Source organism: Chelonia mydas, chromosome 10 (genome assembly GCF_015237465.2).
Source record: "Chelonia mydas isolate rCheMyd1 chromosome 10, rCheMyd1.pri.v2, whole genome shotgun sequence".
Lineage (NCBI taxonomy): Eukaryota > Metazoa > Chordata > Testudines > Cheloniidae > Chelonia > Chelonia mydas.
In genome coordinates this window covers 56,528,400-56,554,624 of record NC_051250.2, presented here as the reverse complement: position 1 = coordinate 56,554,624, position 26,225 = coordinate 56,528,400, and the positions used below count along the sequence as shown (strand labels likewise).

At 41.9% G+C, this 26,225-nt stretch overlaps 1 long non-coding RNA gene across 1 annotated transcript; it reads right to left on the bottom strand.

Annotated features, from left to right (window-relative positions):
- Positions 1-1,452: 1,452 nt before the first annotated feature.
- Positions 1,453-25,916, bottom strand: LOC122462114. The gene is made up of 3 exons (XR_006284469.1): positions 25,855-25,916; positions 21,539-21,672; positions 1,453-2,445 (listed from the first exon to the last, which is right to left on the bottom strand). It is a non-coding gene; the product is annotated as an uncharacterized LOC122462114 (long non-coding RNA).
- Positions 25,917-26,225: the final 309 nt, after the last annotated feature.

The window sequence follows — 26,225 nt, the reverse complement described above, 5'->3', positions numbered from 1 at the left end:
GTTGGTCTATTGTCCTGGTAGTTATGCAGTACATTTTATTCATTATCATACCCCAGCTGTAATACAGCTTTTATCTTGGCAAGTGCCTGAAAATGTTTGAGTATAAAAACCCATTATGTAACCTGTAATGCTTGATTAAGAACCAGGGAAGGAATGTTTGTATTTATTAAAGAGAGTCCATGTAATTCTCAGAGATGATTTTTAACCACAGGCCAGTGTAAGGATGCTGATGGTCAATACAAGTTATAGGACTTGTCTATATATATATTGTCTATAGAATTAACTCTGATGTCAGGTTTAATGGCTCATAGTTATAAGATCTGGAAAGCATCAGTGGGGTAGATGGTTAGCATGTGATATAGATTCAGTAGGAGTCTTCTACTGGAGGGAGAGATGAGAGAAGCCTGCACAGCCTGAAGAGTGGACTGGCCTGGCCTAGATAACATGTGGCTAAGACAGCTATGGGAGATCCACTTATTCAATGCAGTCCTTTCAGCAGCCGGTGTCAATAGGAGCCATGGCAGATTTGCAGATGGCCCCTACTTCCCACCCCCAACAGAAGCCCAGAGAAAGGGCAGCACATTCTGGTATGTAGGTCCCTGGAACGTGAGTCCAGAGCACTGGGTTCTTTTTCTGGCTCTACCAGTGACCAGCTGAGTGGCTTCAGGCACATCACTTCAACCCATAGTCACTGTATTTTGATTGTAAGCTCTTTGGGTCAAGGACTGTTTCTTAATGTGGATTTTCACAGTGCTCAGAACAAAAGGGCCCCAATCTCAGGAAACAATTAAATAAAAAATAAAAATAAAGGACAGGTGATATTGAAATGGCATGCCTTCCTTTAGGATGAAGCTCTCCTCTAACAGGCCTGTCAGACTGGCATAGCAAGGTGTAATTTATGCTTTTCTCCTCTCACTTCAGTTTTTATTAAGGCTATTTTATTTTGGTGTCTCAAAAACCTTTGTCTCCTATACCAGGCATACACCTCTCTCATTTATCTGGACAGTGGCCCCTGCAATGCACGGGCTTATTTTCAATAATGGTTCTTACACTCAAACAGTTTAAGCCACTTCCCACGGCAATTATTCATTTTGCAGGATTTGAGTACGAGAGCTCCATTTCTTATCTTACATTTACTTTATGCCACAAACATGGGCAGTACATAAATGTGAGAATATGGTCTCAACTTTAGGAGAGATGTACTTCACTCATAACTTAGCACCATAGATGGAAACGACCATCTAAAAAGCCTCAAGAGAGGTGAAGTTCACTTGAAAGCCTCAGCAGCTTTAGCAATTTAACAGATTTCAAATAGCTAAGGTCCTATGAGAGAGTCTCTCCCTGCTCAGATTAAATCTTGTGGCATGAATCCATATTCATATGAATCATATTCCTTTAGCAATTTTAACCCACCCAAATTAACATTCTACAGTGCTTTGCAGATCACAGCTGTAATAAATGACCAGGCTATTAAACCCTGATGGTTCAGCATGGCTTCTGTCACCAACTGAATTAACACGTAGTTTTAATTTGTTTAAGGTTCTGCATTAATTAACATAAATCAGCATTTTTTCAGCTGCATTGTTTCTGAAATGCTTTGACCATATCAGCTTAGGGCTAACTTGACATATTTGGAAACTAAGGAACATTCAAGGTTACCTCTCACATATGGTCTCTTTGTCTTGGATTGAGACCATGGCTTCCCTATGCACTGGGGCCTGCAGATCAAACATTTTCCTGTCTGTGCAGATAATGGGGTCAGAACACCACCCTTCAGAATATACTGGTTCTCTCTTGGTGCCTTACAGTCTCTGAGAGGATACACATATCAATAGCATTGTTAACTAAGTTTTGAAAGCAGGATTTTTATTACTTGCGACGATGTGTGAACTAGAAAGAACCCAGATTGACTTGCAGATGTAATGGTTAGACTCCCCCACCCCACTCTCTTCTTTTTTTAAACTGAGCAAATTTTCTGGAATTCATCAATGGAATGGAATGGAATCAGATAATGGAATCAGATAATCCGACTTTTTAGAGTACAGCTGCATTTTAAGTAGTTAACAGAAAACTTTTTTTTTATAGCACATGCTAGTTTTAGTTGTTAGCAATGGACTATTGGTTTAATACATAAACAGCAGTGGGCTGGGGTAAAGAGAAGAAACATAAGCAAAGAGCTTGGAATATCTTGGAAATAAGCAAATATTTTAGCAGTCAAAGCCTGTTGCCATAAAGATTAAGAGGGAGATTTTCAAGGGAGTTGGGTACATAAGTCTCATGTGATCCTTTGAAAAAATCTCTGCCTCTGCACCTTGTCCAAAGCCACACAGAGTGTCTGCAGCATACCTAGGAACTGAACCAAGATCTTCTGAGTTCCAGTCTAGTGTTTTGCCACAACACCAGTCTTCTTTCATGATTCATGAACAGCACTGCGGCCTTCAGCTACTATTTTTCAGAATAGCAGAAGAGAAACAGAATAGAGAATTATATTGTGGGGTTTGATCATTACAATTATATCTTAGTGCTTTGCTAAAGTGCTATACAAGTTCAAAGTATTTTTTTTTTTTTTTTGTTATTCTTCCATGTAGAAGAGCAGGTTTCGTATGTCCTATTATAATGACACAATAAAGCCAAGGAACTCCTAGAAGCATAGCTGGTGCGTGGGTGTGGAAAAACAGCATGATAGATCAGTAAAGGATGAACTATTATAGCTTGCTAGTGACTGCTTAGGTGGGAGTTAAAGAGGTCATGTTGCTTTTCAAAAGCATGGGCACTGCATCAGGACTCAGATTGATCCCAAGGTTCAAGCTGAGTGCTGTGTTATTGTTGCATGAGTAATGACTCCTCCATTTACCAAAACCCTCATTGCACTTACAATATTGAACTTGCTACCTTGTACAGCACTTTGAGATATACCTAGAGAATGAAAGATGACAGTCCTCAAAATTCTATCTTATATAATAGCAGCAAATGCGTGGCCCTCCTTTGTGAGGGTTTTGACCACTTTCAAAACAGTTGATAATGACCTCCCTGTTTCTGTTGTTGGAAACCTATGTTTTCATATTGTTGTAAAATTGTTTCAGCCTTATTTCACACAGGTCACAGTTCAGTTTTATGAAAATATAATATTCTTCCAGTCTCGTGCAGATGTGCTGTGAAGTCTCACACTACCCTACTGTCTGACGCATGCTATTCTGAATCTACAATATGTACATTCAGTAAGTACTTTCATCCCGTGGAATAATTTCAGTTATTGTTATGCTGAATATATGCAGGTTTATCTTCCCATCTCAGTTAACTCTGGGAAAGCAATTTCCAGCATGATTTGGTGTCTAGGTGATAGTCAGTTCTGAATGTCTGACACTTTTTTGTCATTAATTCTGAGAAAACCAAGATCTTCTTATGTTCTTATTTTCCTGAGGAAGTGTAGTTCCTTTCTCAATGGCAGTTTATCTTTTGCAGTACCTTTGTTATAATCCATGGCCAGTCAAATCATGCTCTATGCCAGGAGCAACAAGAAGCCACCCATTAGCATAGGATTAAACTGTAACTCAGATGACACCCCAGTTAGATTTCTACAGTAGAACCTCAGAGTTACAAACACCAGAGTTACGAACTGACCAGTCAACCCATGCCTCACTTGGAGCTGGAAGTACATAATCAGGCAGCAGCAGAGACAAAAAACCCAAAACAGTTCAGTACTGTGTTAAACTACTAAAAAAAAAAGGAAAGCATTTTTCTTCTGCACAGTAAAGTTTCAAAGCTGTATTAAGACAATGTTCATTGTGAACTTTTGAAAGAACAACCATAACATTTCAGAGTTATGAACAACCTCCATTCCCAGGGTGCTTATAACTCTGAGGTTCTACAGTAATTTATGAATAACTGACTCCCCAGTTACTATTACACCCATTTCTATAGGGTAGACTATAGTTGCTATTTCACCCCATACCTTAGGGAACACCACCACATATTTTAATTCTTTATAATAAAGCATTCAAGCCCTGAATTTATTGTAGAGTCATGCCTAGCATAAATAGAAGACAAGGCCCCAGAGTAGGAAACACTGGGGTTTATTATACAGATTTTTTAAAAACTTGAACATATTTCCTATTCTTGGTATTCCTGAGTTAATTAAATAAAGATCGTGACCATCCCCTGGATGGGTGTTCATAGACGAAAAAGCATGAGAAACCTTTCACATCCCACTTAGGGCCAGTCACAGAGGCAGTTCTTGCATTTTCCTGAGCAAAGGCGGGAGTGGGATTTGCTGCATAATCATTGGGATTTCCTGTAGGTCAAATTTATTTTGACCAAAAGGAGTTTAATTCAGTGAAACCATGACACAGTTAGATGATTATTAGCATTCTAAATACAATTCCCCATCTGCTACTGCCTGATGCTTCTCTTCCCAAAACACAACCTTATACTGTAGCAAAAACATTCACTGGATACATTTCAGGCTAGTCATAATATTAAGAAAAACAAGACACCTACAGAACAGAACCAGTGAGATGTGAGTATTTTGTGTCAAATGATATTTCACGAGAGCATTAGTGAATTTTAGAAGAGTAGTTCCTTGGTTTCAAGTCTTCAGAGTTCAAAATAACAAAAGTAGCAGAATCATCAAGATGTGCCAATGTCTTCCCAAGTACCGCCCTTGTCCTTCCTATTCCCTTCCCTCCAGTATACTATAACCCTCACTTGTTGAGACACGATAAATTTAGACTGTAGGCACTGTGGGGCAGGAACCATGTCTGTTTTTAGAAGCACCAATCACAATGTGAGGTGATTGAAAAATATATAAAAATAATTTACAGTACATGTAGTGAGCCTGCTACTCTCAGAATGCTAAATTTAATTAAGGGATTGCACCTATTGCCATACACGAGAAGATAGAACAACATTTACTACCCATGTAGCTTCTTTAAACACATTTAGTGTCTGCCCTTGTTTCGACTCAATTCAATGGCAAAACATCCCTTGACTTTAGTAAGAGGAGAATCAAGGCCTTCAGAGTTAATTTGCCCATTGCATTATAGAATAGTAATAGTGAAGCATCTATATTACCACTGTTTGAATGTCTAGGAGACAAGATTCTCTCCTGAGAACTCCTGCCCTTTCTTTTGATAGGCCCAGACTAATCATTAATGAGAATTTATTATTATGATAAGGCTGATCTTAAAAATCCAACATGCACATAGGATAAATTTGGATTAGGATCAAAGAACTTGTAGTAAATTGTGTTGCATGTGAGGGAACTGAATCAGAACTTTTATTTTTACTTTATTTTGTGTCACTTAATGAAATGGTAGAGCTGTAGCTGTCCTAATTAGGGCTGTTTCGCCTCACTGGCAAACTGCCAATACTAAGAGTTCAAAAAACAAGCATAATTCAAACCTTTTGGTTCACATGGTGTTATGAAGTGGATTTTTGCTAGTTCCAGTTTGCTGCCACCACACAGACCTTGTCTAAGAACACACAAACTCCCCGTTTAGGCAGGGTTCCTGCTTGATCCCTCCATCAGGGAGAGGAGAAGGGATGGAAGAACACTCTTCCCCTGCAGGAAAAGAAATACACCATGCTAGACTCCTCCCCTATTTCTTCTGGGAGGAAACAACTGGGGATCTTCACCTCCCTCCCGTCACATGAGGCCTAAAGAAATGAACAAAATTCTCAAGCTACTTACAGGCTGGGATTCACAAAATGCAAACTCGTTTCACGGAATTCAAGCACCCCTTTGGTAACAAATTTACAGAACCATGGAGTTCGTGAGGTTCACACTGTGTTAATCCCAGCTTCTTTTAAAAAGTCATCAGAAAACTGACACTCATCTAGTATGTTGAACATTGGTTTAGATATTTTAGTCCCACATTCTTCACCCTTTTTAAGGGCTAGCGAAGAGACCGTAAATATGGAGAATACACTCACAGATCCTTAAATTCCAGGAGGAAACTTACAGACCAGTGCTCAGCTTTTGCTATACTTCTTTCCCTAATAGGGGATTAGAGGTGGGTAGAGGTTTTGATCCATTAGTGGTTCATGGCCCAGCAAAGCTCTAAGGTACTGTATGTAATATTTATTCCTCTAGAGCGCAGTGCATAATGCACAAACATTCATGGATTTACAAAGCCTGTTATGCTCACAGAATATCCAAAGCAAATTGCAATTTCATCATATCCCTCCAATATCATTTTTTCACTGGAAGAGCTGATCGCATTCAATACTAAACATTCAAAATTCAAGTTGTGTTGTGCTATCGAGTACGGATTGGTCAGATAAACAGAATAGATCTGGTTCCAACTGGATGAGCATGCAAGCTCTTCCAGCACAGATACTCATGTGTCTACACTTGACCCATGCACTTTTGACCTTGAACTCTGCTTACTGCAAACATTTGCATCAGTAAAAATCACTTGCTTGGCTGTTTGCAGAAAGTAAACACAAAAGAGGTGAGAGCATGGCCAAAATAAATGCATTTAAATATGTAACTGAATGTTCACTGAAGGGGGTTTACACTGTTTTCCCAGCTCTGCTAACTTCATAGATTTTAAGGCCAAAATGGATTATTTGATCATCTAGTCTGACTGCCTTTACAGGCCATTATATTTCACCCATTTACTAATCACTTGTGTTTGGCTAATGCATCTCTTCCAAATGGCAGCCAGTCTTGATTTCAAGACATCAAGAGACTCCACCACTTCCCTTGGTAATTTGTTCCAGTGGTTAATCACCCTCACCGTTAAAAATCAGTGCTTTATTTCTAATTTGAATTTGTATGGATTCAGCTTCAGCCATTATCTTTTGTTATGGCCTTCTCTGCTAGGCTGAAGAGCCATTTAATGCAGGTATTTTCTTCCCATGAAGGTACTTAGACATTGTAATCAAGGTACAATCTCTCAAAAAAAATTTTTTTGATAAATTGAACAGATTGAGCTCTTTAAATCTCTCAGCGTAAGATATTTTCTCCAGTCCTGGAATCATTTTATGGCTCTTTCAGCACCCTCTCCAATTTTTCAAACATCTTTCTAAAACTCAGAACTGTTTTCAGTATTCTGGTACTTGTTTCTCTAATGGTGTATACAGAGGTAAATTCACCTCCCTGCTCCTACTCCCCTGTTAATACATCCAAGAATTCCATGGACACAGCAATGCACTAGGAGCTCATGTTGAGCTTTTTGTCTACTGTGACCCTTAAAGACTTTTCAATCATTGCTTTTCAGGGTACAATCCCCCATTTTGTAGGATGGCCTTCATTATTTGCTCATAGATGTAGGATCTTGCATTTGGCTCTGTTAAAATGCTTTTTATTTTATCTGGATCACCCTGTATGATTGCTTTGTCCTCATGATTTACCACTCCATCAGTTTTTGTATCGGCCACAAATTTTATCACCAGTGATTTTATACCTACTCCCAGAACATTGATAAAAATGTTGAATAGCGCCAGGCCTAGAACCAATCCCCATGGAACCCCCTTACAAACACTTTCTATTCAATGATGATTCCCCACTGAGAAATACTTTGAGATCTGTCAGCAAGCCAGTTCTCTATACATTTAGCATGTGCTTTAGTGATATTATATCGCGCTAATTTTTTTTATGAGAATGTCATGGGATAGTAAATCATTCGTTTTATAAATGCCTAAGTACATTACACTCTACAAAGTTCCCTTTATCAACCAAACCTATTTTCCATGAAAAATTTTTGATTGGCATTAATTATATTTCTGTCCTTTCATTCTTTATTAAAGTCTATATCAGTTTTTCCACTATTTTGCCCAGGAGTGATGTCAGGTTAATCAATCTATAATTACCTGGGTCATTCTGCTTTCCCTTTCTGAATACTGGCACAACTTTAATACTCTTCAAGTCATTTGGAATTTCCCCAGTATTCCAACTTTTACTATGGCCACTATAGTGCTGAAAAGAAGCAGCTACATTCAGATGTTAGGTTTCAGAGTAACAGCCGTGTTAGTCTGTATTCGCAAAAAGAAAAGGAGTACTTGTGGCACCTTAGAGACTAACCATTTTATTTGAGCATGAGCTTTCGTGAGCTATAGCTCACTTCATTGGATGCATCCGATGAAGTGAGCTGTAGTTCACGAAAGCTCATGCTCAAATAAATTGGTTAGTCTCTAAGGTGCCACAAGTACTCCTTTTCTTTATTCAGATGTTAGTACATGCTATGGTATGAGGCTGTATTTTTTACTTTGTTTTAGAAATAAAGCGTGGATGAGTTATAATCCACCAGAATTATTAGATAAAAAGACTTATAACAGGTATGATAGTCAACCTCATAAGGTTGCCCTATTGCCTTATGTGACAGGTTTCAATCGGTCCACTGAGCCCCTAGGGGGCGATGGAGAGCTATGGTCCCACGGGCAGGCCTTAGGCACACCTTTTGGGCGTTGGGGAATTAGCGGAAAAGGTGTGCCAGCAGGGGAGTGCCCCCACGAGTCCGCAAGCGCGCCCCTCCGGCAGGGGAGCGCCCATGGCGGGTTGGCCAGGGTAGGGGAACGCAGGCCCGCCCAACTCCACTGCGTTCCAGCCCAGGGCCCTGACAGTGGCGGGAGGCGAAGGTCCCGCCGCTGGGTCAGCAAGGGGCCATCTGCGCCCCGCTGACCAAATACACCCACCACACGGTGCAGTTCTGCCCCTGGGCTACTTCCTACCCGGTCTCTCAAGCGGGCCTCTCTGGTCCCTCCAGCTCGTCCGGGTATTCAGCTGCTGGCAGCTGCAGCTCCCCCTCTGTGTCGGGCTCACGCTGGCCCGGGTTACAGCCTGGCCCCTCCAGGTCCTCAGCGACTGGCAGTCCTGGTCGCCACAGGCCTTCCTCCCGGTCAGGTTCCTCCTGGCCCAGGGCCTCCCCGGGTCGGCAGCAGGGTCTGGAGGGAGCAGCCTGTGTCTGTCTCCCTCCCTGGCGCTCCTCTCACTGGGCAAAGGGCCCCACCCTTTGTACTTCCTGTCCCACCCCTCCCCTTCCGGGGATTGGCATAAGCTTGGTCTGGCCCCGCCCACTCAGGCTGAGAGGGTGGCTCTTTACCCTCTGGTTCGGAGGGAAGCCACCCTGGCTCCGTACACTTAGATAGATAAAGTCTGTCTGTCTGTGTACTTGCAGGACTCCTTATACTTACAATAGAGAATATCAAGGGAAAGCTGGCAATCCCGGAGTAATGTTACTTAGTTATCTAAGGCAACTGGCCAGTTCTGGGGTTGACCCAATGTATGTAGATTTCAGATATAGAGTCTATAAATAAAGAGCCAAATTCTACCCTTTGGCAGATCCAAGCGTAAGCAGGACATCAGGGCAAATTATATTTCACTCTTATTATTAGGGCCCTACCAAATTCATGGTCCATTTTGGTCAATTTCACAGTCATAAGATTTTTAAAAATAGTAAATTTCATGATTTCAGCTATTTAAATCTGAAAGGTCATGGTGTTGCTGGCACCCAGTGCCGAGAGGCTAAACAACAGCTGAGGTTGGTTCACTACCTGGTGTGCTACACCCAATAATCACAACGGGGTGGAGAAGCAGAAAAGTTTATTTGCAGCTGCAAAAAAAGTACAGGGAGAATAGAATCTCAGATCCTGCACACAGAGCAGGAAGTTACACAGGCTTTTAAACATCCTTTTTCCCAGCATACTTATCCAATAGCAAGCTGCCCTAAGTATCCATATAGCCAGCCAATCCAGTTCCCAGCTAGTTCCCTTGTTCTCTGTATCATTTGTTAAACCATACATAAAGCTGCTTTATTCAGCATTTTTCTTCCATATCTGCCCTGTTTGGCCTTGTTTAGTTTCAGGCAGTCTGACTCTGCAACATATTGTTGCAGATCCTCAGCATAACTGCTGTGAGTGCCTCCAGGCGGGGGGGCCAAGGACACTTGGGCCTAGTACGCAGAGCTGCTGCGAGTGCCTCCAGGTGGGGGTGGGGGTGGGGCCCAAGGACACTTGGGCCTAGTGCAAGGGGGCTTCATCGACACTCGTGGTCTTCCATCCCCTCGAGTTACCTAGTGGCCATGCCCCAGTGTCCCCAACAATGGTTATGTAACTGTAGGGGTCCTGACTCGAAAGGAGGTTGTGTGGGGGGTGGGTCACAAGGTTATTGTAGGGGAGTCGCGGTATTGCCACCCTTACTTCTGTGCTGCTACTTTCAGAGCTGGGCCCTCGGCCAGCAGCTACCACTCTCTGACCGCCCAGCTCTGAAGGCAGTGCAGAAGTAAAAGTAGCAATACTGCAATCCCCCTATAATGACCTTGCACTCCCCCCCTTCCCACAGCCATCTTTTGGGTTGAGACCCCCCAGTTTGAGAAACACTGGTCTCCCCCATGAAATCTGAATAGCATAGGGTAAAAGTAGACAAAAGACCAGATTTCACAGTCCGTGACGTGTTTTTCACTGCCATGAATTTGTTTGGGCCTTCTTCTTATTCTCCTTTGTGTGCTGCAGCCTAATGCTTTGCTGGAGCACAGACTTGAAACCATGGCTATACTATTCAAACTCTGCATTTCACATTGCAATATTAGCTCCCTAGTCACTTTGGAACACACATTGTACCACACAACTGCTTAGGGTTCAAATATATATATTTAGCACATACAAACGCATGAGACTTTAAACTAAAGCTGCGGGTAGTTCAATCAGCAGCATATCTTTTCATACAGAGACTTTTCTTGTATGTATTCATTATTCACTAATGACCTGAGCACTCCCAGCTCTGCTGGAAATCAGCAAGAGCAGGTGGGTCAGAACCTTTGAAAATCAGGTCTTTCAGTTCAACCATAACATCTACGAGCTTTTATTTCAACACGTGTAAAATGGCTGCCATTCAGCATTTACTAACAGCTATCTGAGAAGCCATGATATTTTAGGTTAAGAAATAACAGTTGTATCAGTCTCAGAACTGTTGATTTTTTAAATGGAGGCCACCGTACATATTTTTCCTCAAGTGGGTTTCGTTAGCAATAAGAAGTGATGTGGCTGGCAGGGGCAGACTGGTCACCAACTTGCATTCCTAAGCTCCAGATATTACTCCACACTGGGTCCCACCTGACCCTCGTTTTCCAGTCCTATGCTCTTCTGCAGAGACCCACTGTGTGCTGTAAAATGTATTGCCTGTATCATCACAATGTTTGGAAGTGACCTATCACTGCCTGGAGCTCCCACTACATTTGTGCAGTTCCGTGCTGCCCCCAATGTGGGCCAGTGCCTAAAAGGCACAATCCTAAAGTGCCTTCAGGCTGCAGAATTCATACCGTATTTTGCCTTTTGATTGCCCTGTAGTTACTGATAATGCTATTAGCATGGTTATTTGTTCTCTTGCTAAAGATGGACAATGTCTAATTTAATTGTCTTTCCTAGCCAATCAAAAGGTTTTTATAGTGCATTCCATCCGTAGCCCTCTCTAGCTTTTCTAGATTTGGAAATCCTAGTGTTAGCCAAACAGTTAGCTCAGATCAGCAATTCAGGCTCTTTTTTAGAGTGGTCCACAGAGGTTTGGGGAGAAGGAATCTTTGCGATAGACTACAGAATCACACTTCAGCTGCTGTTGCAATCTCAAGGATCTGTGGGAGGATTCAGCTGCTTCTCTCCAGACTTGTTTCCATGTGGTTGTATGGAGGAGCTATGCTACACGGTGTACAGAAAATATGGACCCTCTTGCATGGCTTCCTAAAATCCAGCCCGTTCCCTAGCCTCAGTGTACAGCAGAACTGCACCAGATCTGCCACATCCAGAACTGTCAGAGAATCTGCCAAAGGGAGTGCAGTATTTGACCCTATGCCCCATATTTGTGGGCTTCCTTGATCAGAGATGCACATCAAGTTCTGAAGATAACATGTATGCAGCAACAGTCAAGAACCCTAGGAGAGACACTGCCAGACATGTTGGGCGATGTGGCTGGAAAAGCCTCCTGAAGGGTCAGGAGACCTAATGCAAGCAATATTGAATGATGGGAAACCAGTAGACTTTATAGGTTGGGAAGAGAGAATGAATTATTTGGAGCGGGAGAAGCAGGGTTGGTTCCCCCCCCCAATTTTCTAATTTCTTTATGAAAGTTCAGATTTGGTTAGGTGAACAGATTGTGGTTCAGATCACTCCTTGTTTTTACAGAACTAGTTCTCCCATCCATCATTTAACAGAGAAGATTGCCCCCCAAAATATTATTGAAAAATTTCAACAGCAAAGATTTGCTTAGCAGATTACCCACTATTGCTCTGGAAAGCGAACATCTAATCTGAATTTCTGGCAGATGGGTTTAGAATTGGTTGTTCATGAACAGCAGATAATTTTTAATTAACTGCCAACACTGCATGAACCTGAATCCTTCATCACTTACGCATCTCTAAACAGGGTTGCCTTGCTGCCTCTGAGAACAAGGAGTGTGATCAGAAATCCGATACCAGCTCCTTGAACACCAGAAAGCAAACTATTTAATATTATGCTGCTCTGAAGGTCTGATTCAATCCTCAATGTTTTGTAGAAAGGAAAAATAATAAATTACAGGCATATTTGCTCCCTTTATTATTTATGTCAAAAAATGTAATGTTTAAAAAAAACCCTCACATTTAAATCTTTGTCATCATGTGCTAATTACCATAGCATGGAGATGTGGGCCTAATCTGATCTGACGACTCCTGCTGATCGCTGCCTTTCTAATTCATGCTCCATTTGTAAGTGATATTTAAATCAGGTATAAATCTCACCTTTGTATATACTTTTACTACTGGTGGGGAAAGCTTGTGTTGTTTTTATTTCACCAACAATGTCTCTGCCCCTTTAGACTGTGGGTTAAACTATCACTCAGACTATCCTAGATCAACAGGCCTCTCCTATCCTACACTGAAGGGAGAAATCTTTGTAGCACTATAGCCAACTTAAGAATCTAGAGAGAGTCCAGGATTTTAGGACAATGAAGAACTCCGTAGGTGGGGGTGGATTGTTCCCAAACCAAACCTGGGATCTGGAAACAGTAATACACCCTCCCACTCTGTTATACCATTTCTATGCCTCCCTCTACTAAAGGAATCCTTGGGGTAGCCATAGCCAGGGGAGGCCCTGGTAACACAACCTCAATAGCGCTACTCTCTGAGTAAGCCTAGAACAGGAGGCCTCAGAGCCAGTGTGGAAGGACAGGGACTGTGTGGATGGCACTGTAGCTCAAGTGGATCCATTGAGAGGGAATGATCTAGGCCAGACACATTTTAAATCTGACAGGCACTCGGCACAAATACTTATACAGACATTTAAAACTGGGTTCAGTCCTGTTTTCCCCTCGCCCTGGCATTCCCTGTAAGATGGTTTATGTTCTACAATTCTTTTTGAGAACCATTCAAAACTACAGACTAGCATTTTAAAAAGAGCGAAGATGATATAAACATGCACAGTGCAGTAAAAGCTCATCCCCAAGCAACAAGCCCTTTCTCGAGAGACCAAACAAACTTGGAACAAGCAAGGCAACAAAATGAGCAGTGTGGAATCACAAGACCACCTTCAAAGAATTATAGCCCCTTTTTATTATCCTTAAAACCACAAAGAAGGTTATCAGATTGAAATATTATTGCTTTTGCTCCACACAGCCCTAAAAGGTAATAAAATGGGCCTATATTTCTTTTTCAGTGGTGTGGCAATGCCTCACTTGTTATACATGTGCTTTCCTGGGGTTTGTGAACAAATAAGGAAGATATTGGCTGTTCCATCCTTACTGTGTCCTGTCATTATATCACCGGGGCAATTCCACTAAAATATACGATTAGTATTAGTCACTGAACATATTAGGTTTGCTCCATAGCTGCTCTATGTGGGGTGCGGAGATGGAACAGGTCTGAACCATCTTTCTGTTCCTTCAACCTTAGACTGGCCAGGGGCCAAAAGAGTCCCTGGTGTAAATGTAGAGCAGCTCCAGAGCTGCTTTAAGCTATGCTGCCAGCAACCAGTGGCTGCAATCTACCACACCCTTTCCCTGCTCTGTACAACAACCACCCCTCCCCCAACACATCCTCTATGCCAGGGTAGGCTGGTTGCAGAGGGCCAGCTACTCTATCTTTGCACCATCCAAGGATTTCCCGCTGGGAGGAAGATTCCTTGGCTGCATGTTCAGAGCAGCTTTCCAGGATCAGAGCCCAGGACTGAGCTCATTAAGTCACGCCCTAAGTACAGTGGACAATGGAATTGGAGAACTTTTAGGCATTCCAGAAAGCATCGTCCTGTACAGACAAGGCAGGCACAGAATTAAAGCTTGTAATTCTTTGTGATGTTTAACTGATGAAGTGGAAAGCAGAGTACAGCAGCAGCTAGAACCACCAAATTGCTGGTCTGCCATGATATCAAAAGTGATTTTTAATTGTTCCAGTTGCAGATTATGGGCTAAATCCATCTCTGGCTGGTGTAGGGAGAGTAAACCAACCAGTATTTCATCTATAAATCATACTTCCCAGCCAGGGCAGAATTCTGTTGGAGAGTTCAGGAACACACTCTGGAGTGCTTTTGGAGGTGAACCTAGTTGTAACTGTTCACTGAGTGCAGCACACAAGCTAGCCAGCCAAGGGCTAACAGACTCCACCCCCTTGGGCACATGGTGTGTGTGTTCTCTCTTACAACTCTCTTTAGGTTGCAGAGACTAGAAGTGTCTCTCTCTCTCTCCTCTCATCCTCCCAGCCCCATCCCATCTGCACCGTGCAAGGAATGATTTAGCGCTTTATTTTTTTTCTTTGTAAGCTCCTTCTCACAGGTTATTTAAAATTTGAAAAAAGGAGTACTTGTGGCACCTTAGAGACTAACTAATTTATTTGCGCATAAGCTTTCGTGAGCTACAACTGCTGTAGCTCACGAAAGCTTATGCTCAAATAAATTTGTTAGTCTAAGGTGCCACAAGTACTCCTTTTCTTTTTGCGAATAGAGACTAACACGGCTGCTACTCTGAAATTTAAAGTCAGCTATTCTCCAGCTTCCCCCTTTTCAGATAGCCTGAGCTTTGCAAACAGATGTGGGGCTTAGAATAAATTTTAAGTTTCATTTTATTAATAGGTTTTTATGCTGTTTTCAATGGATTGCTTTTCATATCTTTGGGGTTTTCTTTTGTTTGTGATCCAGTTTATTTTTCCAGCTTTTAAAAAAATGTTACACTGGATGGAAGTAATGGAAGTTGCACGAAAATGATGCCAATATTGCACATTTATTGAAACGATCAAGTGAAACCAAGTTCTTCTCAAACTTGCATATGAACATGAATTCCAGAGTTATGAATTTATCACATGGCATTGGAGTCATGAAATCAACACTCCCTTATTCATGAGTTCCAGCGGGGCGGGGGGGGGGGAGGGAAGACTCCATAAGATTATTGAAGACAAATCTTGAATTAAACTATATAGGTCTTTAAAATATATCTAACAAATTACAAAAAAAAATATGATTTTCCTCACACACTGAATGTAATGCAGCAGTGATGTTACACATAAGCTGTTATGGATTAGTAATAGAGAAGGGATTGTAATAGTTTAGTTTCTGTGTCTTAAATTACTACAAGTATTAAATATTTTGATCTTTAAAAGAGGGGTTTTTTTTGCGATAGATCGTAGGTAATTTTACCTTAATCCAAGGATTTAGGGTATCAATTGATCTTTTTTGAGCTGAGGTAATGTTCAGAGTCTCGTGGTTTAAAAATACATCTTTTTTTCACCAATACTTTTAAAACAGATCTACAGTTCTAGGTTCTGTTGGTGTCTTTTCCCCCCAGTTTAAATTCCCAGCATGCAAGTTCTGAGGCAAAGTGGGAATGGAACATTTCTCTACATGCAGACAGTAGAACAGGACACATACCAAACATTTCATATCACTACTGATATGCTAAGGGAACACTAAGAAAATGAAAGGCATTATTTTACTTGCCTATTGTTCTCTCTAATTACCACCACATGTCAACATTCCACAAAAACTATACAGACTCCTGAAACACTTAGGAAAGTTTAGCTTTCCCAGTTAATGATCAGCCATGTGGAATACTTATTATGTCATTGACACTATTAGCAGCATTAATATTAATTATGTCTAGGCAAATAACTACAATATTTTTATTGTAATTCAGTCCTTTTATTATAAATTCAAATAGGCCAATTTGAATGCAAGACTTAACAGAGTTCTAAATTTCTAAATTTCTGTGCTCATTAAGGCAGACAGGAGAACAGAACAGGCAAAGCACTTCACTGCCTGTCAGCTTCTTTGAATTATTTAGGTCATATTGCTCCCACTGTTAACTCTCACCACACAAATTTTTCTTACATGCTACTATATTTTAAGAGCAGCACCCTCTAAAGACACAATCAGGGAAACATCAGCTTTCATTTCTCTCCTTTTGGATTTGCTTACAACATTTTGGTGTAGCGTTAATTCAGACTACATGGTTTGAAAATACAAATACAGAGCCAGTATCTTGGCTCTACTCTGGCTGCTTTGTGCTACTCCAGGTGCAGAGGAGTCCCTTGAGGATTCCCCCAGCATAGAAGAATCCTTGGGTTGTGTATGGCTATAGTAGTGGCTTATAGGCCATCCATTCTCTAGGCCCCTGGTGCTGTGGCTGCTCCCAGAGAAAAAAAGAGTTATAAACGTAGCATCTTTACATCCCAGTAAGCCCCAGTTGCTGGAACTGCCCCTTCTGGCTGTTGGGAACCAGGCATAAGTTTGAGGAGCTTTCAAGATCTTTTGACTTGCACCAAGGACTGATCCACCCTGGCTGGCCTCACAACCAGGAGAGTGTAAACATGGCTTATTAACATCTTTGCTCTCCTGTCTACAGGCTGGCTGGATCAGAGGCTCTAGCTTTAGAAATCAGAATCAACATTACAGAGCAAATCTTGCCCCTCTCCACCAGCGCAGACAGCCTGATAGGAAACAGGAGAGGTGCAGTTTTACGGTACAGTGGGGCCAAGGCTGGGAGAAGCACACAATAAGTTCATGGCCCCTGTGTAACACTATACTGTGCTCTGTAAGACCTACGCTGCCACGTTCCCTTTTTGACTGGACGTTCCGGTTGAAAACTGGGCACTTGGCAACCCTAGTAAGACTCCATCCCCTTCATTCAGGGCAGAGGCTTTGGCCTGCATCAAGTAAGGAGCTCAGCTGAAAACTTTTAGATATATAGATTTACTGTTGAAACCTGTGTGAGTGGGAGCAGTGGTTGTAGCAGAGGAGTGTAAACTTACAGCCCGAAATGTAGAAGTGTTTGCATGTAACACAGCATGCAACTGACAACATTTCTATACTGCCTTTAGGACACTCTCAGACCTACAGAATTCTCCTGCTTTGTCTGCATTCCCCCGAGCCAGTGACCCCACCCCAAAAAGAAGCTTAAAAAGTACAAAGCGCAATCTACATCAGGTGGGCTCTCATAAAGGGAAGAAGGCTTTTACTGACAAAATAAAAAATTGTTAGCAAAAAATATTTCTATCAATATGAAAATGGCACTTTAAATCAGTAGTGAAATATGCTGTGTTGTTAGCACACCCACGAGCTGTGCTCTTCTAACACCTCCACTTGCCCTACTGACAGCATCCCATCCATCTCCTTCACACCCAATCTCATCTCCCTCCCTTATTCTTCTCCTTAACCTCTACAACACAATCATGCTTTAGTCTTTCCCCATCTTAAATAACTCACTCCTGACCCCCATTTGCTTCTCCAACTCCCCTCCCCTCATTTCATCTTAAATCTCATTGAACATGCTGTTTACAATCGCTGTCTGGAGTTTCTCTCTTCTAATTCCATGCTAGACCTTCTCCCAGTCCAGCAATCACCCTGCATTCCACTGAAACAGCTCTTACCAAAGTCTGCAATGACCTCTTCTAGCCAAAACTCGTACTCCATCCTCATTAGCCTGTTACGATACCTTCGTCACCACTGACAGGCTCTTCTTCTTGCAATTTTGTCCTCTCTTTGCTTCTGAGACTCTGTAATCTCCTGGTTCTCCTCCTACCTCTCTAATTACTCCTTTGGAGTGTCCTTCAGAGGATGCTTCTCATCTCCTCTCCAATTTTCTCTGTCCTTAGTCACCTTCTCTTCTCCCTCTACACCATATGTCTAGGCAATTGTCATGGGGTTCTCTACTTATCACTAGGGGCACCTCCTTGGGGCTACATCTGGGGGAATAGCTCTGCCTGGTCTGATGCCTACTTCTGTCTCTTGTTCACACTGCAGCCGCTTCATGCTCCAGGAGTTGCAGTGCTTCCTCTTTGTGACTTGGGATGCTCCCTCTCCATGGCTTGGTCCTTTGGCCAGGTCACTATAAGGCATCTCCCTTCCAAGGGATTAAAGTCTCACTGGACTGGCTGACCAGGTATCATATCCACTGTCCTCCAATCCAAGGCAATGCCACTTCACCAGGGGTTGATAGGGAAACCCAGGCCCACCCCCTACTCCAGGCTCCAGCTCAGAGACCCTCGAATCAGTGTCTAAGGTCTGCACTGTCCCAATCCTTGCTGAAGTTTCCCTGAGCCTTTCCTACTCCACCCCTATCAGGCTTCTGCTCCACTACACTCTTCCCTCAGGGCCAGAATCCCAGGGCTTCTACTCTCCCCCTGGGCTTTCTCCTTTCCTTCTCTAAGCCCAGAGAGTGACTAGAAGCTTCCACACTGCAGCCTTTTTCTGTCCTTTCTTCCTGGCCTTATACTGGCCCTGCCTGCTCCTGCTCAGCTGGGCTCCATCCTCAATTAAGGATTGCTTATCAAGCCTAAAAGAAAAGAAATACTTGTGGCACCTTAGAGACTAACATTTATTTGAGCATAAGCTTTCGTGAGCTACGAAGGTGCCACAAGTACTCCTTTTCTTTTTTCAAATACAGACTAACACAGCTGCTACTCAAATTTATCAAGCCTAATTCTCCCTCAGGTGTGGCCTGTCAGGTTAATTGGCCACTTCTGAGCCTCATTAACCTCAAATTATCCTGGAAAAAGGGTTAATGAGGCTCAGAAGTGGCCAATTAACCTGACAGGCCACACCTGAGGGAGAATTAGGCTTGATAAGCAATCCTTAATTGCTCTGTTTTGGCCATGTAGAGTTTGGGCGGTCAGCTAGACATCCATGCAGAGATGTCAGACAGACAGGCTGAGATTTTAGCTTGGACAGAAGGAATTAGGTCTGGAGTACAGAGGTAGATGTGAGTCATCAGCATAGAGATGGTGGTTTAATTTTGTGCTGATGACTCACACATCTACCTCTGTACTCCAGACCTAATTCCTTCTGTCCAAGCTAAAATCTCAGCCTGTCTCTCTGACATCTCTGCATGGATGTCTACTTGACAGCCCAAACTCTACATGGCTAAAACAGAGCTCTTAATCATCCTCCACAAAACTCTCACCATGCCTTCCTGCCAGTTACTCAGGCCAGCAACTAGGGGTCCAGCCCAAGCCCAAATGTCTACACCACAATTAAACAGTCCCGTAGCCTGAGCCCTGTGAGCCGAGGTCAGCTGACATGGGCCAGCTCGGGGTGTCTAATTGAAGTGAAGACATACCCTGAGATACAGCCTTTCCTATCAATCCATACAACTAAGCTTCTCAGCCCAGGGTCTCATCTTGCGTCTTGATTACTACAACATCCTTCTCTCTGGTCTTCACAAATACAATATTACCCCACTCATAGTCATTCAGAATGCTGTTGCAAAAATCATTTCTTAGCCTGTCACTTTGACCATATCACCTGTGATCAATGGGGGGAGGGGGAGGGGGAGGGCGGAGAATAGCTCCCTTTTTTGGACCCAGCCAGCCAGTTAGCTATAAAATCCCTCTTAGTAGGTGTTCTCTACTTGCTTTACCTGTAAAGGGTTAAAAGTCACTGCTATGCATAGGTAAAAGGAAGTGAGTGGGCACCTGGCCAAAAAAACCAATGGGAAGGCTAGAACTTTTTAAAAATTGAAACAAGAGTCCCCTTTTGTCTGTTTGTTGTTGTTCTTGGGGAGAGGCAGACAGGACTGCAACTATGCTGTAAGAAGCTTGGGGCCAGGTATAAAAAATCATCAGTATCATACCTAGAAACTACTCATTTAAAACTCCAGATATGTAAATAGAGCAGAAAATGTCTAGGAAGATGTGATTAGGTTTATCTTCTTTTATTTCATTATGGCTTGTGGACTCCTCTGTGCTAACCCCAAATGCTTTTGTTTTGCTTGTAACCTTTAAGCTGGACCTCAAGAAACTATTCTTGATGCTTAATCATTGTAGCTGCTCTCTTTAAATCTAGCAATAGCCTAAGTTCCAAAATGTATTTTTTTCCTTTTGTTTTTTTAATAAAATTTACCTTTTTTTAAAGAACAGAATTGGATTTGTGTGTCCTAAGAGGTTTGTGCATATATTGTTTAGTTAGCTGGTGGCAACAGCTGATTTCCTTTGTTCTTCTTTCTCAGGTCTTCCCTGGGCGGGGAAGGGGGTGAAAGGGCTTGAGAGTACCCCACAGGAAGGAATTCCCAAGTTCTCAGAGGGGTTTTGTGCTGGGGTGGTCGCAGCATTAACCAATCCAAGGCTAAAAAAAAAAGAAGTTGTAACCTTGGGAGTTTAATACAAGCCTGGAGTGGCCACTATTAATTTGTAGAGTCCTTGCAGGCCCCAACCTCTGCACTCGAAGTGCCGGAGTGGGGAAATCAGCCTTGACATCACTCCTCTCTTTACATCCCCTCACTGGATCCCTCAAACATAACTTTCTTCTCTTCACTTTCAAAACCCTTCTTCACCTATTCCTACCTACCTATCATCTCCCGTTCACTATCAGATGTAAACTCCTGCCTCCGATCACTCCCTGATGTCAGCCTCCTTCTCTCACACTGCTCTTCACACTTGGGAGGAGCTCCCCATAAATATTTACAAAGCCACGTCATTATACAGAGAGAATATACCTAATCCCTCTGTATAACTCTCCTTTTCCATAATGCCTGCAAAAAGCTTGACATGGGTTAGTCCACTGGTGTGCTTAGACCCAGTCTATCCATGTACTCCCTTTGTTTGTATCCCTCTATGGCAATCTAATGTTGACTCCAAGTTTTTTGGAGCAGGGTTTTAGCACAATGGGGTCTTGATCCATAACTAGGGCTCCTAGGTACTATGATAATACAAATAATAAATAAAACTTTTTTTTAGGGGTCCAATTTAACAAAAAGATAATTCCAAACCAACTCCAAATTGTCCTCAGTCTAAACCTTCTCCGCAGGCATGGCTACTCCTAAAGTTCCTTTACTATAGATTTGGCTAAACCTAGTATTTCTTCCCTCAGGACTCGGTCCCAAACACTAGGTTGCTCTGTCGCTAAACTACTCTCTCCTCCCTCACATTCAGAATGGAATCTAAGGAACCACACCTGTCCCTTGTGAGTCATCAGCAGTTATCCTACAGCTCCCAGGCAGGATCTCAACACTTACCAATAGGGTGAAGCAAAAGGACAATCCTGCCACTCTGTTACAAGGCCAAAGGCACTACAACTTCTGTGCTGGAGTTTCTGTCAAGTCATGTATTGTGTCACCAAGGGATTGTATTCCAAAAGAAATCAGTAAGACCTGTACCTTTTCGTGGCATCTGAACCAAATGGAAGGTGTCACACTTGTCCGTACTTTAACTGCTGCAGCGTCTCCCAGTTACAGCATCTCCTCTGACCAGCACTCGTTACTTCCAGATGCTGTAGGATCACATAGCTGTCCTTCACATTATATAAAAACACATTTTGGAAAAGCAAATCAGAAAGTGTGCGCTGTGTAAAGTGTTGAATAATCACCAGGCTGGTACATTGGTTCTAACTGGCAGCTCGACTCACAGTGAATGAGCTGAACAATTGTGAAGAGATATGCTTTAAGTGATTTGACATCTAACACAATCCATGAAGTTGATTTTTCTAACCAGCTTGAGAATGATGATTTGCTTGATCCCCCTAAATTAAAAGGATTTGTTCCACTTGTGCTATATTTTTCTAAGATTTTAAAAACCAAAATGTTCTCAGCTAAATCATCTCACCCATCCCTGAAACTACACCATGAAAAACTACATTTGACAGATTGCACAAGCATGATTAAACATCTGATGCAAGCCATAAAGCCTTTATTTTTTATGGTGACTCAGTACAAGTTCATGCTCTTGATTCTCAACTTTGGTGTACTTCCATCTTCCACCTGATCTCAGAACAAAATAAAAATTGATCATTGCTTTTCATACTGATCTAAATTGTCCAAGTATTATGTATGCTTGTAGCCACCTGTTGTTTATACTCTTGTATTTATGTTATGAACTCTTTAGGGCAGGAGCCATTTCTGTGATAGATTTGCACAGTGCCTAGCACTGTGGGATTGGGGCCTCTAGGTGCTACCTCAATACAAATAAACAAGACTTTCAAGTAACAGAATAAAACAGAAAAAACCTAAAATAATGTTTCACTAGTAAGACATCATCTAAGAGAAATCACACCTAATCTTCTGGTATCCATGTGAGATGCTACTGTCATACGAGCTGTCAAAAGTCTGTTAAATTTAAATTTGTTTTGCACTAAGGTAGTTTGGAAAAGATTCCTTTGCTGATAACAAATGTTGCCAAACCTTTTAATTATTCACACCAATAGAATTCCAAACTATTCCATTATACTTACCTACATGCCTCCAGTTTTTATCCAGACCACATCACATGATCTATTGTCTACAGCCAAGCTCTAAGATACAACCGCATTTGCTCCGATCCCTCAGACAGAGATAAACACCTACAGGATCTCTATCAAGCGTTCTTAAACCTACAGTACCCACCTGGTGAAGTGAAGAAACAGATTGACAGAGCCAGAAGGGTACCCAGAAGTCACCTACTACAAGACAGGCCCATCAAAGAAAGTAACAGAACGCCACTAGCCGTCACCTACAGCCCCCAACTGAAACCTCTCCAGCACATCATCAAGGATCTATAACCTATCCCGAAGGATGATCCCTCACTCTCACAGACCTTGGGAGACAGGCCAGTCCTTGCTTACAGACAGCCCCCCAACCTGAAGCAAATACTCACCAGCAACTACACACCATACAACAAAAAGACCAACCCAGGAACCAAACCCTGCAACAAACCCCGGTGCCAACTCTGCCCATATATCTATTCAAGGAACACCATCATAGGACCTAATCACATCAGCCACACCATCAGGGGCTCGTTCACCTGCACATCTACCAATGTGATACATGCCATCATGTGCCAGCAATGCCCCTCTGCCATGTACGTTGGCCAAACTGGACAGTCTCTACGTAAAAGAATAAATGGACACAAATCTGACATCAGGAATCATAACATTCAAAAATCAGTAGGAGAACACTTCAATCTCTCTGGTCATTCAATAACAGACCTAAAAGTGGCAATTCTTCAACAAAAAACTTCAAAAACAGACTCCAACGTGAAACTGCAGAACTGGAATTAATTTGCAAACTGGACACCATCAGATTAGGCCTGAATAAAGACTGGGAGTGGTTGGGTCATTACACAACCTAAACCTCATTTCCCCAATACTGATTTCCCCCACTGTTACTCACATCTTCTTGTCAACTGTCTGAAATGGGCCACTCTCATTACCACTTCAAAAGTTATTTTTCCTCCCTTGGTATCCTGCTGTTAAGTGAATTATCTTGTTAGACTGACCTCACACTTGGTAAAGCAACTCCCATCCGTTCATGTATTTATACCTGCTCCTGTATTTTCCACTCAGTGCATCAGATGAAGTGGGTTCTAGCCCATGAAAGCTTATGTCCAAATAAATTTGTTAGTCTCTAAGGTGCCACAAGGACTCCTCGTTGTTTTTGCTGATACAGACTAACATGACTACCACTCTGAAACCAGACTTTTTTAGTGGAACAAAATGTAGTTTTCCAGAGTGATGAGTTAGATAGTAGTAGTGCAGTGACTGTATGCAGACAACTTTGGCAGATGATATGCTCTGACATAAGAAACTATTTTACTGAGGGGGAACAGTCACTCATTAGACTCACCCTGGAGTTATCTCCTCCCCTTTTCAAAACATGCCATAGGGATCTTTCACTTCCATCTACACAGCCAACGCAGTTAGGTAAAAAAGCACTACACCGAATTGTCGTCACTGGATTTAGAACCTGGAATATGGGACTTGTACTGGCCTGCAGACAAATGGCCTAGAGGCAAGCATGTTAGACTTTAGGATCCCAGGCAAGAGAGCTACCAACTGAACCTCACTGACAACATTATTTTCATTTTCCTTTCTTTTACTTCATCAACTAAAGAGAGTGCTATAAAAAAGATTTTCTTTCCCTCATGTAAGCTCCACCACTATTTCCTTCTGGCAAATTGGAAGTATTACAACTTCTAAGGGCAAAAAGAGAACTTTAATAGACAAAATTCCATTGTATGAAAAAAAAATGAAGGGATACTGTAAGGCCAAAAATATGACATACTAACTTGATTTTGATTTACAGCTGCATGTGGGTGCCCGCATCCTCCCCGCTCTCCGCCCATTCTCCACTTTACCTGCCTAACCCATCACTGAGAGCACTCACGGAACTGAAATAGAGTAGAAACTATGCTCCAGGATGCCCATGGGAATATGACAGTCCAGCACAACAGACATTCATAAATCACTACAATGCCATGCCCATACTCACCAGCTATCACAGACAAATCCAGCACTCTGTTGGAAGTGATATCAAGCAGCCAGCATTGCAATGAAAGCTTTATCTAGATTGTATCCTTCATTTTTTCCAAAATCAGGATGACGTTTTCTATTGAAAAATGTAATTTTTAACTCAGGCTCAGTTCTGGGCCTGTCATTCTTGAAGTGAAAACATCCTGTTCACAATAAAATTGATTAAGCTTGGTGTGACATTCCAGACACTTCTTTTTTTAAATACTCAGCAAAATTTCATTTCACTCATTTTTGAGGGTCTCCCCCAATGGCCTACTTTTATTTCTGAGAATAACGGTATACAAAATTGTGCTCATTTTAATTTAATTTAAAACGGGTCCACAGTTTTGAATTTCTAACAAACAGGAAACTGCTCACAATTTCAAGCGTTTTGAATTTCTTCTCGGCTACTTTATACCACCAGACTTTTCAGTTATATTTATTTTATGAACCACTGCTGTTTTAATGTGTCATTTCTTTATTTTTCAAGTTCATTGCTTATTCTGGCTTATGAATGCTTAAAGCAGCTACTGGAAATTTCTCTCATGACATATCAAGTGTTCTGTAGAGCTGAACACTTGCTTTTTTCCCTTTTTTTCATTTTTAGTTCAAAGGAAGAAAAGTAAACAAAGTGCCAGTCATTACTAATAATGCTGTCAAGGTTCCTTCCCCACTCTGAACTCTAGGGTACAGATGTGGGGACCTGCATGAAAACCTCCTAAGCTTACTTTTACCAGCTTAGGTTAAAACTTCCCCAAGGTACAAATTAATTTTACCCTTTGCCCTTGGATTTCCACTGCCACCACCAAACTTTATCTGGGTTCCTGGAAAAACAGAGTTTGGACACGTCTTTCCCCCCAAAATCCTCCCAACCCTTGCACCTCACCTCCTGGGGAAGGTTTGGTAAAAATCCTCACCAATTTGCATAGGTGACCACAGACCCAAACCCTTGGATCTTAGAACAATGAAAAAGCATTCAGTTTCCTTACAAGAAGACTTTTAATAGAAGTAAAAAAAGAATCATCTCTGTAAAATCAGGATGGTAAATACCTTACAGGGTAATTAGATTCAAAACATAGAGAATCCCTCTAGGCAAAACCTTAAGTTACAAAAAAGACACACAGACAGGAATATTCATTCTATTCAGCACAGCTATTTTCTCAGCCATTTAAAGAAATCATAATCTAACACATACTTAGCTAGATTACTTACTAAGTTCTAAGACTCCATTCCTGTTCTGTCCCAGGCAAAAGCATCATACAGACAGACACAAACCCTTTGTTTTTCTCCCTCCTCCCAGCTTTTGAAAGTATCTTGTCTCCTCATTGGTCATTTTGGTCAGGTGCCAGCGAGATTACCTTTAGCTTCTTAACCCTTTACAGGTGAGAGGATTTTTCCTCTGGCCAGGAGGGATTTTAAAGGGGTTTACCCTTCCCTTTATATTTATGACAAATGCCCTCAATATTTCTCTCTTTCTCTAACTCAGAGCACTATATTAAATGCACTGGATCTGACTGTCTTTCGGATGTAGCTTTTTTCTTTGCTGTGACAGCTTCTGACATAATTAGAAAAACAACCTACCA